The sequence below is a fragment of the Tenrec ecaudatus genome, chromosome 9 (genome assembly GCF_050624435.1).
Source record: "Tenrec ecaudatus isolate mTenEca1 chromosome 9, mTenEca1.hap1, whole genome shotgun sequence".
NCBI lineage: Eukaryota > Metazoa > Chordata > Mammalia > Afrosoricida > Tenrecidae > Tenrec > Tenrec ecaudatus.
This window is the reverse complement of record NC_134538.1, coordinates 78,811,707-78,826,019: the sequence shown is the minus strand read 5'-3', so window position 1 is coordinate 78,826,019 and position 14,313 is coordinate 78,811,707. Positions and strand designations below refer to the sequence as shown.

At 46.7% G+C, this 14,313-nt stretch overlaps 1 protein-coding gene across 2 annotated transcripts in view; it reads right to left on the bottom strand.

Moving 5' to 3' along the window:
• The window catches only part of CPVL (carboxypeptidase vitellogenic like), a 122,925-nt gene that overhangs the window by 36,850 nt on the left and 71,762 nt on the right, over window positions 1–14,313 (bottom strand). The gene's annotated exons all lie outside the window — the stretch shown is intronic.

The window sequence follows — 14,313 nt, the reverse complement described above, 5'->3', positions numbered from 1 at the left end:
TTTATAGGGCTAGACTATATATGTGTGTATATATATGTATATATCTATATAAGAATATGTGTATGCATGTATATAAGCATGTGTGCCCTGGAGGCATAGTGGGGATGCGTTGGGCTGCCAATCATAAGATCAGCAGTTTGAAACCACCAGCAGCCCCTAAAGGAGAAATATGAGGCTTTCTACTCCTGTAAAGAGTTGCAGTCTCAGAAACCCACAGGGAGAGCTCGACCCTGTCCTGTAAGGTCACTATTACCAGTCGGCCTCCACTTGATGTGGGTGAGATTTGTTGTTGTTATGCATACATACATATACAGGGTATATCAAGCAATAGGCCTTTATTTTGGCACAGTTTGTGGAATCAAGTTGTTGATTTTGTGTTGGTGATGATGTACACAGCAGAACAAACTAATCTCCCCATGTGCTAGCCAATGAGAGTCATTATGGTTTTCAAGCTGAGTAGCCATTCTTGCCCCCTTTTCCAAATTATTCCTCCACCAGGAGCCAACTCACTGTCTCAGCTGTCTTCTTTAGCCTTTTGAATTGCTGGTGTCAATGACAAAAACCAGAAACACTCTTTCCTGTGACTGGGTAAGAGTTTACAGAGACGCGCATCAGTTGTCCATTCGGCATTGTGCACCTATGTTGTAGCGTTCCATTGCTTGCAATCCTCTCAAGGGACCATCCTAACCCTGCTGCTCCGTGTCAGAGCTGCACTTTCAACCGGGCTTCATAGGAAGGCTCAGGGCAGGGGTGGACCAGGAGACCGGCGCATAGCCATTTGCCGTTTGCTATGGCTTCCCTGCCACCAGTATAAAGGCAGAGCTGAAGATAAATCATGTAAAAACCACTTACGGGTCTAAAACCTCACTTTTTAATATCAAAACCCAAGTCCAAACCGAAGCCCATGTGCTTCCGGCAGAGAGCATAACGCTTCTCTCTTTATTGCCCCGTTGACGCCTCCGTTGATCAAGGAAAATTACAGAACGGCTTTCGCAGGAGGCTCTGGGACAACAGGAAAGCAAACCTGCTTTTGTGAGAAGGCTGGATTGGGGTTGTTGCATTTTTAGATGAAAGATTTATGCTTCTATCTTGGCCCACGTACAACACATCATAACGTGTTGCAGACAAAGCTATGCTCTTTTCCCAGTGATCCAGCAGCCTTAATCTCGAACAGTTTGTGGTTTCCTGTTTGGGGAAATGATGGAGCAGCAGCTGAGCTACTCCAGGCTGTGTATCATTCCCAGTTGGCTGCTATCTGTCTTGGGTTTTTGAATGTTCTCCTGTTCACTAATAAAAAATAACAATAAAATATATATTAGAGAACCTCTCCCTGCAGATGCTAAATCCATGCATCTCCTACAAAGCAGCTCTCCACACGCCCTTTGGACCGCCTAACTTATCATTCTTCCTTTACAAACTCCAGTGGAACTGGGAGTGCTTTCTGCCCGAAGCAATTAACATGACCTACCCGTGCCTTTCCCCGGAACACCCGAGAATTCATTTCACAAACATTCAACTCAGGGAAGGGTCATTCCCCATGGCTTCCCCCAAACTCCGCTGTCAAAGGAAACTTGAACTTGGGCCATGGAGTTGAACGTGTGACTCGTGTTTCAGACTGGAGGCGATGTTGCTATCCTTTGCTGGACAATGCCTTGGCCCCAGCTGCTCGTCACTCACCGGCCGGGTTCCTGGTTCTTCCTGTTGACTCCACAGGGCGTTTGCAGATAAAATATTCAGGCCCCTGAGTCCTCAGAGCCAAGCAGCAGAAAGTGCTTGTGGAAAAATAATGTAACTATTGATCGACACATGGTCACGTCTGCAACCATGTTGGTTTCTTAGAAGAAAAAAAGAGATATTTGATTTCCAAGTTGAAGGCAATGGAGAGAGAGAATGTGAATTCAAAATAAACACCCCCGTGTGCCTGCTGGCTTTGCCAACGTGAGGAAGGAAAAATGAAAGTGAAGCAGCAAGACCAGTAAGTGTGCGGCGATTAAACAAATAGAGCTTTTTAGCCAAAGGAAATGATTCCTGCTTTCTTGCAACTTAACTCTAAATAATTTAGTTTGTTTCAGAGGGAAGCAAGAGGCAATGCCAACTGGAAAAGTTTCCAGAAAGCCATTGCTTCAACCCAGGTCTCATTGAAAACAAATTCTACTACCTAGAACCAAAAGACAAAACCAACTCACTGCCATCGAGTTGATTCCGACTCCTGGCGACCCTGGAAGTCTGGGCAGAACTGCCCAGTGAGTTTCTAAGCCTGTCCCTCTTTAGGAAGTAGAAAGTCCTGCCTTTCTCCGACGAGCGTCTGGTGGTTTGGAACTGCTGACCTTGCAGTTGAAAGCCCAACTGTTAACCCTTCCCCACCAGGGCTCCTTTGATGTCCTCAGTAAATCAGGTTAAAGAAAATTCATTCATACATCATTAAATGATTTTCCAGTTTATTTTGATGTGTTTTAAGTGGCTTCTATAAAATGTTCAATGACGGCCTTGCCTTATATTTCTAGTGGCCACTGGTGTGCTTTGATTTGGTGCCAAATGATAGAAGTAGCTTCCAACGTCAGCTTCACTTAGAGGAGCGATCTGCAGCCTGGAAAGCTGGATCAGGCAAATTGGAAAAGATGTCCATGTGGACGGGAGAACAGTGGCTATTCGTGCAATCTCGATTACTTCGGGGGATCAGATGAGAGTCATGGGAAGCCATCCCTGCCATCACCCTGCTCCCCGAAAACAAGAATAATGCTAGAAGTTGAATGGAGTCACCAAGGATGATGAGGAAAGACCAGGGGAAAGCATGTAGGGCAGGCAAAAGGGCCTTCTTTGCAGAATCCATTCGGAGGGTCAGCAGAGAGCAGGGCAGCCTTGCCACCCGAGAATTGCTAGACACATTGCCAAGGGCACCATCCAGAGATGATGGGTATCTCTTGCAGGAATCTGGGAAGGGGGCGAGCATGGCATGGTGACTGTCTTGAGTTCTGGCTTGCCTCCCAGTTTGAAAGAACTTGTCATTCTCTTTCCAAGAAGATTTCTTTCTCTTCCCCTGAGAGGGACTGTAAGCAGGCACTCAACCAGAGAGCAAGAAAAGCTGCGTTCAGAAGTGTAATTCCCACCTGCTCTTGTCAGTCTCCAGCCCACCTGTATGGCCCCCTCCAGAGGTTAGCGAAGTCAGTCAAAGATTCCCAACAAGGCCAGTCTCCTGGCTGCACAGATGACTAAGAGGAGATTTTAAAAAGAAAGTCTAAAAGGGGGAAGGCCCTCACAAGACGGACGGACACAGGGCTGCAACGATGGGCTCAAAGCAGAACGACAATTGTCAGGATGGTGCGGGACCAGACCGTGTTCTGTTCTGTTGTGATGACGGTCGCTATGAGTTGGAACCGACTCAGCAACGCTTAACCAGCAACAATTAGTTCGTGCTCCGCGTTCCTTACTTTTTTTTTCTGCCCTGGAAACCCTGGTCCAGTCAGGACAGGATTTCCCTCCTGTTCTCTTAAAGTGCTCCCATTAGCTTGTAATGAAGTTTAGTTTGTGGCGATTTATTTTAGTTTGGTATGTTTGTTTCCCAAAACCCAATCCCCCCTTATTTAAAGTATAAAGTGTCTTTTCTTTTCTTCTTTCCAGAGAATTCCAAAAAAGGCTAAACAGATTGTTCAAACTACTGCAACAAATATGGGCACACTCAGGGGGCTGAAGAAACAGAAAGGCATTTTCCTAGGGCCCCGAGCTCAGGGTGGCTCAAGACAAATCAGGATGAAGCCACTCAGGGGCTCTTGACCAAAGCTTGGCTAATGGAGGAGTCTCTTTTCCTCAGTCGTACCTGGCATAGGAATCCTGTGCTGTGTAATTGAGTGTTACGCAAAACTGAGACTTGTAAGTTGCTCGGAATAAGCAGGGAGACGATGCAGACTGGCCCCCAGGTAGAGGTAGGGTTGACCTACATCTACAATAAAGGGCACGCCTACCTCACCTGGCTAAGCCCCCGTGGTGAGCCCCTAGGAGCATGCCTGGAGTTCATTGGCCGTGGCTTCCTTGGGCAGTGATGGGTGTGGAGGAGCTCCTTCCCTTTATTATCTGATAGACCATGGCCACTGGGTCAGGGCATCCCTCATTGGAGAGAAGAGGTAAGTGTAGCAGAAAGCTCAAAGGATCGAGAGACAGAGGCATCTGGCAAATTGACTCAAACATTGACGATGACAGTGATTCGTAAACAACACTGACATGTGACACTCTGACATTCAGGCCAAGAGAGTACAATAAAAATTCACACCTGGAATACTAGTAAAACTTATTTGAGGGCCTGGGTGGCTCCACGGGGAAATTCTCCCCTTCTGTGTAGAAACGTAAAGCTTGATTCCTGATGAGTGAGCCTTCGGCACAGCCACCAGCACTGGACGCTTGTGTGGGCACGATGCTGAAAGGGCTTCCGTGGAACTTCCTGACTGAAATGGAATAGGAAGACAGACCTTGTGGTCTACTTCGAAACCTCAACCAATCAAAACCCTACGGATCACAGGATAGTCTAGCCTGCGAGTGACTGGGCCAGGCACTGTCTTGTTTTATTGTGCCTGGGGCCACCAAGAGGCAGGGACAGACTCAAGAACACCTGGGCACAGAGCAGCTAAGCTCTGCTACTCCTGCCCACACCGAAAGCACGGGTGTTGGCACACAGCTGCTTTGAAGGCCGCTGACTTCCAGTGCTCCAGTCTTTTAGATAAAAAGAGAAAGGCCCTCACAAAACAAACAAAAAACCAAAAAAACCCCAACATATTGTTGAGAATGAGAGGAACCAGAGCGGAGACCCAAAACCCATCTGTAGACAATGGGACATCCCCTCACAGCAGGGTCACGAGGAAGGGATAAGCCAACCAGGGCGCAGTATAGCATTAATGAAACACATAATATTTCTCTGGTTCCTTGAGGCTTCCTCACCCCCAACTATCATGACCCCAGTCCTGCCTTTAAGTTCTGACTAGACCAGAGCATGTTCACAGGTGCAGATAAGAATTCAGGACATGTGGAATCCAGATAAAATAAACGCCTCAGGAACAGAAATAGGAGTAGCAATACTGGGAGGGTAGGGGGAAGGTGGGAGGGGAAAGGGAGGCAGAGGCATCACAGTGATGGACACAAAGCACACCCCATTCCCCCAAGGAGGATGAACAACAGAAATCATGGGGGAAGGGAGACAGCCATCAGTGTAAGATATGAAAATAATAATCATTTATCATTTATCAAGGGGTCACGAGGGTTGGGGTGGAGGGAAGAAGAGCTGATACCAAGGGCTCAATAGAAAGTAAATGTTTAGAAAATGATGATGGCAACATATGTACAAATATGCTTGATACAACTATATGGATTGTTATAAGAGCTGTAAGCGCCCCCAATCAAATGCTCTTTAAATTTAAAAAATTTTGAAGAGGAAGGCCCTCGACAAGATGGATGGACACAGTGGCTTCAACAATGGGCTCAAGCAGACCAATGCTTGGGAAGCTGGCGCAGGGCCGGGCAGTGTTTCATTCTGTGGAACGGACCTAGAACCCACACAACGACACTACCAATGACCACCACCACAGTTCTTTTAGCTACCTCTTCAGATCGTGCCAATGGCTTGGGCTCTACTGATAACCCAAGGTGGGTGGATCAAACCCACCCAGTAGTAAGGTTGAAGAATGGGCCTGGTGATCTTTTGTAAAGATTAGAGACGAGGAAATCCCGTGTGGCAGTTCTACTCTGTAAGCATATGATCGCCATGAGTCAGAATTGGCTGGCCAGCAACTAACGATGATAATGCAACGCCAACTACCTTGGTGCCATCTTTTCAAAGCTCCTCCTGTTATCTGAAAACAAGAAACGTAAAGGTGGAATAAGTACAGCGTGGTGACCTTGGCACCAACCACAGCAGACAACAGCGACTTGCATTAGAAGGAATAGTCTATTTATCTTTCCGATGTGAAGGCAACTCATGTAACCACACAAGGTCGGTAGCTATCGGATTGTGTGGCAGCTGGATTTGTGTAGCATTGCTTAGCAGTTGAGTTTGACTTCGCTGGGATTGGCCCAGCAAATGGTATCAGCCATATTACCTTTCCCTCCACCCACCCTCACCTCTGCCAGGTACAGGTGACTCCAGATTAAATTCTAGGATCCACGCTGCCATAAATCACAAGCTTCATTTCAAATAGCTTTCTCAAGAGATGCTTGCAAGCAATGACAAACAACGGCCTTGCACACAGATGATGGTGGTCGTCAAGAAAGGGAAAAAGGTGGGGAAAACACCAAGCACCCTGATTATCCTGGCAGAGAACATCTTACCAAATGGCTTAAGGCATTAAAAAAACAACAAGCAGACATGCTGGTTCTAATATGAGAATCACATACAATGTAAATTCAAAGAATGAACAAGAAACGTTATTGCTGGAATGGCAGGTTCAGGAGAAACCAACGTTCACGTCGTAATTCATGGGGAGTCTCTTTTCCCTTTATTCATTGCAAGTGCTTAAAAATCAGAAGCGCCCAGAAGTACGCTTCATTTGACAAAACCAAAAGCAGAGTTACTTTTGTATTTGGATTAGAATTGAAAATAGGCAAGGTGAATTCACAAAGAGCTCCGTAGTATAAATAGGTTTTCAAATATATACTTTTTTTCTGGCTATCAAGTGGCAGCTGCTTGCCTGTAGACTATAATTACATAAATTTAAAAACCCCAAAATTAGAGTCTTTTTTGTGTTTTCCAGTTAAGCTTCACTGGAAATTAGTTTCACCTCCCAGAAGTTCTTCATGAAGTGTCACTGACATTCCTCTGATTGTTTTTAAATTGACAGGAAGAATTGTGGTCACATCCGGTGAAAAACAAACAAACAAACAAACAAACAAGCCCAAACATCTACAACTGAGTGCAGTTGGACTCAGAAACAGCCCTACAGGTCAGAGTAGAAGGGCCGCAGCTGGTTTCCAAGGCCGTACTACATCTTTATGGAATCAGACTGCCACATCTTTCTCTCAAGAAGCTGCAAGTGGATTCGAACCCCACACCTTCCTGTTAGCAGCCGAATGTTTAACCACTGAGCCACCAGGGATCTTCCACACATCAGTTTTCAGCCATCCAAAGCAGTTTTCCTCTAAGTTTTGACAGGTCCTTAGACTCCGACGAGCACATCGAAGACCCAGGCTCACTCAAGGGTTACATTTTTCCTGGGATGTTGAGACATTAGCGAATTTAGTCTTGTGACTTTAGTTCCTATCAACAGTTTACCATCAGATGTTATTAAGGAAAATGCCACAAGCAATTAAAATGACCGCCAAAATGAGTTTACATTTGCTAGAAATATTTACCTGTCAAGCTCCTAAGCCACATCCATTAATCAGGAACTGGCTGTCTCCAAGGGCAGGTCTTTGGAAAGCATTGGCAAGTAAATAAAAGCCTAATGGCCCCAGTGTTAGGATTTCAGTCTGGCGGTGAAACTGAGATCCTGAATTCTGAAGATGCAATTAGCTCAAATTTAATGAGCTGCAGAACGATAAGTGACAGGGAAATGTAACTTTATATTTACAATTTCCTGACTGGATGAACAGTCAAACGCAGTTAACTGAGCCTCTCCCCCGCAACTGAACCGTTAAAAACATCGGCTGTGGAAGTAAGACACGGCACCTTGAGAGGCTGCCTCTCGGGAGGGTTATGTATGCTAATGATGTCACGCTTCTAAGTCATGGATGTGTAAAGCATGTACAGCTTAGACATTTAGGTTAAGTTTCAACACTGACAGGTAAACTTCTCTGTCTGGTCTAAGTTCTAAAATTATAGCTAGCTACCTTATTGGACTACAACGGATTTGCTCTGCTAAGCATCCCCCGAAAATCAACCAAACTCACTGCCATCGAGTTGGTTCAAACTAAGAGTGACCTTAGATTGTGTTCTAAGACTGAACCTCTTTACAGGAGCAGATACCCTCATCTTCCTCCTAAGGAATCAGTTGGTAGGTTTGAACCACCAACCTTTGGGTGAGGAGTCCAGTGACTAACCCACAGCACCACCACTTTGATACCCTGGATACCTGACTATGGACCTGTGACATAGGTTGCCTGATTTCAATGCGAGTCAGCCACCACCCTGGCAGACCCTCCTCAGGCAAAGGCAAACCTGAACTGGCTGTCACTGAGTCCATTCTGACTCACGGAGTAGAACTATTCCGTGGGCTTCCAAGACTGTACCTCTTTATAGGGCGGTCAGCCTCGTCCTTCTCCTGCAGAGCAGCTGGGGGGCTGAACACCAGCCTTCCTCTTTCAGGGAACACTGTAGGACTTATGATCACATAACCCCCCCAGGTTTCACCCCTTCACCAAGAATAACCCAGAGGCAAGTAGCCTCCAAGTTGGTCTCTCTTCTGAGTGCTTCAAAGTCCCAGTGCTGCCCGAGGTTCTAACCAAGACAGCCTGACACTGCCGCCGCTCACCTGGAACTTGAGTGGCAGGGTTACGCCTGACCAGGACATGACGACGGTTCAGGAGAGAAACCCGAAGGCCAAAGAGGAACAATGCGATTACTAACCCTCATTCCGGGAGCCCAGTTGAAGGTCTTGGGGCCTCTCCCATATTCCAGGGCCATGACAACTTTGCAATCAGCTAAACGTGCTTATGTGTGGAAATAGCTATTTCTTCAATCATTTTATTTTCTTCACTTATTATTATGAGTTAATCATTTAATATTAAATACCACAAGGTAAAGATCAACCTCAAATCCCTGAGCACTATTTGGTTTTGGCTCCAAATGACCTCCTTGGAAAGCGCTGTGGCCCTGGTGGCATAATGGTTACACGTCGAGCTGCTAATCAAAAGGTCAGCAGTTCAAAACTCTAGCAGCTGCTCTGCGGGAGAAGGATGAGGCTTTCTGCTTGCATGAAGAGCTCCAGCCTGGGAAAGCCACAGGGCCAGTTGTACTCTGTCCTGTCGGTGGCATGTGTGTCAGGGTCAACTGAATGGCAGTAAGCGGAGTGAGAAGCCCCGCCTCTTTGCTAAAAGAACGGCTTCACTCATGAATAATCTTCCCACATGCAGACCAGGAACTTTCCCGTGAAAGCAGGAACTAACCACACAGATAAAGCGAGGATGAAAATGTTTTCAGGACAACAGGAACCATGTGACACTTTAGTCTTAAGAATCACCAAGAGGACCAGAGGACCCCTGCAAAGCCTTTAGGAAACGTGTGCTCTATTTCCTGGATTCCAGGCAAGCACTATCGCTTCCCGGCTTTATTACTTGACAGAGCGAGATAGAAAAGAGGAAGCAACAACATGGGGTCTAAGGTGGTACATGATTTGCTCCCAGTATAACTCAACGTAAGGTAAGATGGCACAGGGGCAATTTATGGTAGAAATGAACAAAATCGGTCTGCCTCCCGTCTTCTCCCTTCCTTCCTGTCTTCCTTTTCCCTAGCTCTCCTCTGTGGTAGTTATATAACATCATGTCAACATGATAAAGAAGTGCAGGGGTGGAGTCTAGCCTGTCAATCAGGTCACAGTCTGATGATGCCTCCTTTGGGGTGTGGCCTTCTCATAAGGATTCTGGGAACTTCCTCTCTTTATCCCTGGAGGAGGGCTGCGTGCTCACTGTTTCGCCTTCCTGTTGACAAGCCACATGGGGCCACGCTGATGGTAGCCATTACTGAGACGCTTCCATCGCCACTGGATCCACAAGATTTTTCACCCATCGGTCTGTGGACCCTCCTGCACTTGGCATTATTGTATGTGCTGCATGAGTCTGAAGAGGAATGTATTGGACATATGGGCTAATATCAGACTTATGGACTTGATCTGGACTGGACTGAGATGGGATGTTTCTTAATGTACAATTACCTTTGATACAAATCTCTTTCTTACATTACAGGAGTTTGACTGGATTTCTTTCTTTGGTCGACCAGCCTATATCCCCTCCTTCTTTATCTCATTTCTCTCCCTTAGCTCTCACCCTTCCACCCTTCCTTCTAAATTTCTAGGACAGAGCCCTGGTGGTACATACATGTTAGGTGGCTAACTGAAGTTCAAACCCACCAGTCACTTCCTGGGAGAAAGAATGGCAGTGAGGGAGACCATGCAAAAACCCACTGCGACTGGGGCAACCCTGACTCATAGTGGCCCTATGAAACAGAGTGGAACCGCCCCTGTGGGTTTCCATGACTGTCAGCCTCAGAGTGGAAAACCTCATCTTCGTCGCTCAGAGTCACTGATGGTTTCCAACAGCTGTCCTTGCCCAACACATAATCCATCAAGCCACCAGGGCTCTTCTGAGACCATATACTAGTCACTATGCTAGGTAAACTAGCGCTTCCAAGATTTTGATTTCTGTGTTTGTGCTTTGTTTTCTAGTTTTGTACTTTGACCTCTCCCTTCGTTTTGTTCCATGCACTACTGTTTTGTTTGTTATAGTCTATGCTGATACAGTTGACTTTTCGTCACTCATTCTGACTCACAGTGACCCTAGAAGTGGGACTGTCCCATAGGGTTTCCAAGGAAGTTCTTCTGCTTCACTTCACAGGAGCGAACTGCCTCACCTGTCTCCCATGGAGCCACTAGAGGGTCCGTACTGACACCGTTTTGGTTAGCAATCAAAAGCTCAGTCACTGAGCTGCCATCTTGCTTAAGTGAGAATCAACACAACAGCAATGGGTAGAGCTGTGTCTAAGTTTAGCTGCGTTTTAGCAAGAAGGTCCTTCAGTGTCGACCATTCTGCTCAAAGTTGAAACTGACCCATCCTTCTGTCAACTGTGGCAGTGGTAGTTGTCCTGGCAGTAAGTTGAATATGACTTACTGTGACCTCATGTGATGGACAGTAGAACTACTTGGTAAGATGGTCCAGGCTGTGGCTTTTTGGAAGCAGATGTCCACTCCCATCTTTCATATACTAGAATCTATCATTTTCACAATGAAGACAAGCCGAGTCTTATTTATTGTTTGTATGTTTATTTAAAACTAGCTCATGAGTCTTTTTTCATTTTTGTGTTTTCCAGGATTTCTTGTATGACAATGTTATATAGCAAGTGCCAAGACTGCTGTTACAATTCCTTGAATGTCCCTTTACTTATATGTATATCCTGACCACCATTCTGTTCTGACCATTTCTCATAGACAGAGCCATTTGAATCTCATAGACGAGCACTCTGGGACACAAGCACTAGTATTACAGATGAGGAAACTGACGCACAGTGAGTTTAAGTATCTCCCCCCTCAAGAACAGAGCCAAGGAGGGGTGGAGCCAGGACTCAAACTCAAAACCTCTGGCCTGAGACTCATGCTCATCCACCATGCTCTATTACCTGACATATATCAGGGGAAAAATGACACTGCTCTGTACACACAGAAGCTAGTGCACCACGGCTGTGCTGCTAGGATCTTAGAACCCCAGGAGAATCTTCATCAGCCCATCAGAGACTTCTCTACCGGCTGAACTAACGCTAGGGCTGGAAAACTTCTATGTTCCTTTCCATGCAAGTATGCTTGCAATTTTCTATGACAAATTTGAACAGTGACTTACATACATGTAATGTTAAGGGTACTCATGTTTTAAGCCAGCCTAGGTTGTTCTGCTCCCGTTACATGCACACTGAGGTTCACCACAGTTAAGTGACAAGTCACAGATAATCGCTGCCCTGGGGGCTAGGCCAGCTGCATCAGTGAGCGTGCGTCTGAGCAGCAGCCACTTCTTGGCCTGCATTCAGATGGACTGCTTGCTGCGCCCTCTTTCTTTACGGGAATGCCCTTTCTCAGCACCCTTAAATCAGTCCCTCTTCCTGACCACTGATGTACATGTTGACCCTTGAGAAAACACTCGGATTTCATTATCATTCATAACAGTAGATTCAACACATGTGGACAACAGGGTCAGCGATATTGAAAGGCCAAAATGCAGGATCACCTGTTATCACTATGTGGTCTCCTTTACCAAGCAAGTGACCACGCTGTGGTGATCCACCAACCTCAGTAGAGGCCATCCCCGGTTGTCTGCAAGCCCGGCCTTGTCCCCACGTAACAGAGAAAGGGATCATATTCTAGTTGCTTAGGGCACGCATCGTACGTGAATTGATACACTGCGAAAATATGTCTTCCAAGGTCACAGGTAAATAAATCCATGGTCATTTCTTATCAAAACAACAACAAAGCTTTGCATTCCTTAATGTTACCACAAATTGTTTGTGTCTTTAAGACACAAGAGGTCAGCTTGCTTGGGTTCAATAAATGCGTGTGGGTAGTGAACAGCTAATGGGTTGTGGATGGGCCGACTAGTCATGTTTTTGGTATAACACTAATTTATAGCTTGGGTTTTTCAGTCATTCATGTAGCCCATTCACTGGCTGTTGCCATCTGCTCCAGCCTGGGCACGGAACAGTATCAGATGTAGAGTCCCAAAAGGCAAACTAGCGTGCTCAGTGCGGCTGTAAAGTAGAGACACTCGAGAAGAGGCAGGCAGCCGTGCTTTCGAGGCAGGGTGGGGGGGACGACTCAGAGAAGGCTTGAAGCAGCTGAGCACTAGGGCACTGAACTTGCCCAACAAAACCAGACACCGAGATGGTTGAAATGTGGGACATCTCTAATTAGAGACCCTTTCTTTTCTAGAACGTAAACTCTGAACATTTATAATGGGTTTGGAGAGTCTGCGTGCCAATGACCTAGGCTTGTTTTCACAGAAACTGGACATCTAGGGACTCACACTTTGTGTAAAATCAACAGGGCTCCAAGACAGGCCTTTAGGGTCAGGCATATCTGGGAACACAACCCAGATGGATGCACTTGATGAGAAACTTCCCAGACGGCAGTGCGGGCAAGCCCCTGTACAATGCCACGGGAGACTATTCCTAACAGGGACTTGTCTAAATGTGCATTCCTTGTGGCAGAAAACAGCAACAAAGAGTCTGCCTCTGACAACGGCAATTTATTAGGGCTTTTCGTGTGTGTGACAGAAGGAAATAAAGTGTCTTGAAGAGTGCTTGTCTTTTATCTAATTCATACAAAACACGAATGGGCTACAGTTTACCCTGGTGCACCCTAAATATTACTTTGCGCCCTTCGGGAGACAGAGAGGAAGTGGATCGCCTCGGATGGAGGTCTCTTCTGTCACCCATGCACTTATCCTTCTGAGTTTCCCCAAACACCTTCTCTAGAACTAATGCCAATTCTTTCATCCACAGTTTTTTAAACCTCTCACCCAATGAGAGGTGGTAGCATGCAAATAAGAGGTCAGGGACTCCAACTCAGGGATTGGTCACTATTGCCATTCTGCCATTTCAGAAGCAGGAACAGAGGGATCCCACTGTGATCAAGGCAGCAGAGCCACAAGGGGAGCTTGTGTGAGAGCCCTACCCCAAGTGGAGGCAATAGAAGCAGGAGAGGCATCAGCCCTGAGACCGTGACGCAGAGCAGAGGAGCAGAGCTGAGTCTGTGAGGCAGAGCAGTGGGCTGCTTGGCCCATGGAATGAATGAAGTCTCTTGGATCAGGAGGCAGGCTTGCAGAGGAGAATGACCTTGGGGTATTGATCAGGGCCAAAGGAGCTTTGTAATACTTGCCCAAAAGGGTGGAAGCCAAGTGGCTGACACACCAGGGCTTGCAGAAAAAGGCTTGCCTGCCAGGCAGGCAGAGAAGAGGTGCCGGAGACAAAAGAGTTCTATCTTTAACATTGTGTGACCTACTAGCTTTCTGGATAAACCGCTGATAATAACAACCCCTAATAATCAACCCCATAAGCGTATTGTCTGTGTGTTCTGTGCAGCAGGGGCTTATAAGAGCGAGTGGCGAGTGGACTGCTGTGGGAGGAAAGGCTGGCCATGTCTGGAGAGGCTTCAGAAGGGTGGAGAGTGGAGCCCCATCTGGCCTCTGCCTTGTAGGAATCTTCCTTGGGCAGATGTGGAATGAGGCTCTCCTGCCCTTTGTATAGCTGGAAGAGGTCAGACCTGGTGCCCCCCGCGCGCCTCAGCACCCCGGAGGATTGGAGGTGGAGACGCGAGGAGGTGCACGAACTGCCACCCTCGTCCTACCACTTTTCACTCGAGCCCAAAGGCGGAGACCACCAGAATGCTCACTAAGGAATGAAGAGTCACTAGCCTGCGGTACCTACGCCTAGTGGAATATCACTCAGAGGGAGCAAGAAAGTCCCAATGCACGCTACGACATGAACCTTAAAAACACAGCAGTCGCAAAGGACATGGACTACAGGATTTCACTTATCTAAAATAAGCACACCTATAGAAGCCAAAACTTGTTCAGGGTCACCATGGAGGGTAGGGAGGGGAAATGAGGAATTGGTTGGCTTATGCTAATAAAAGGAAGCATCGT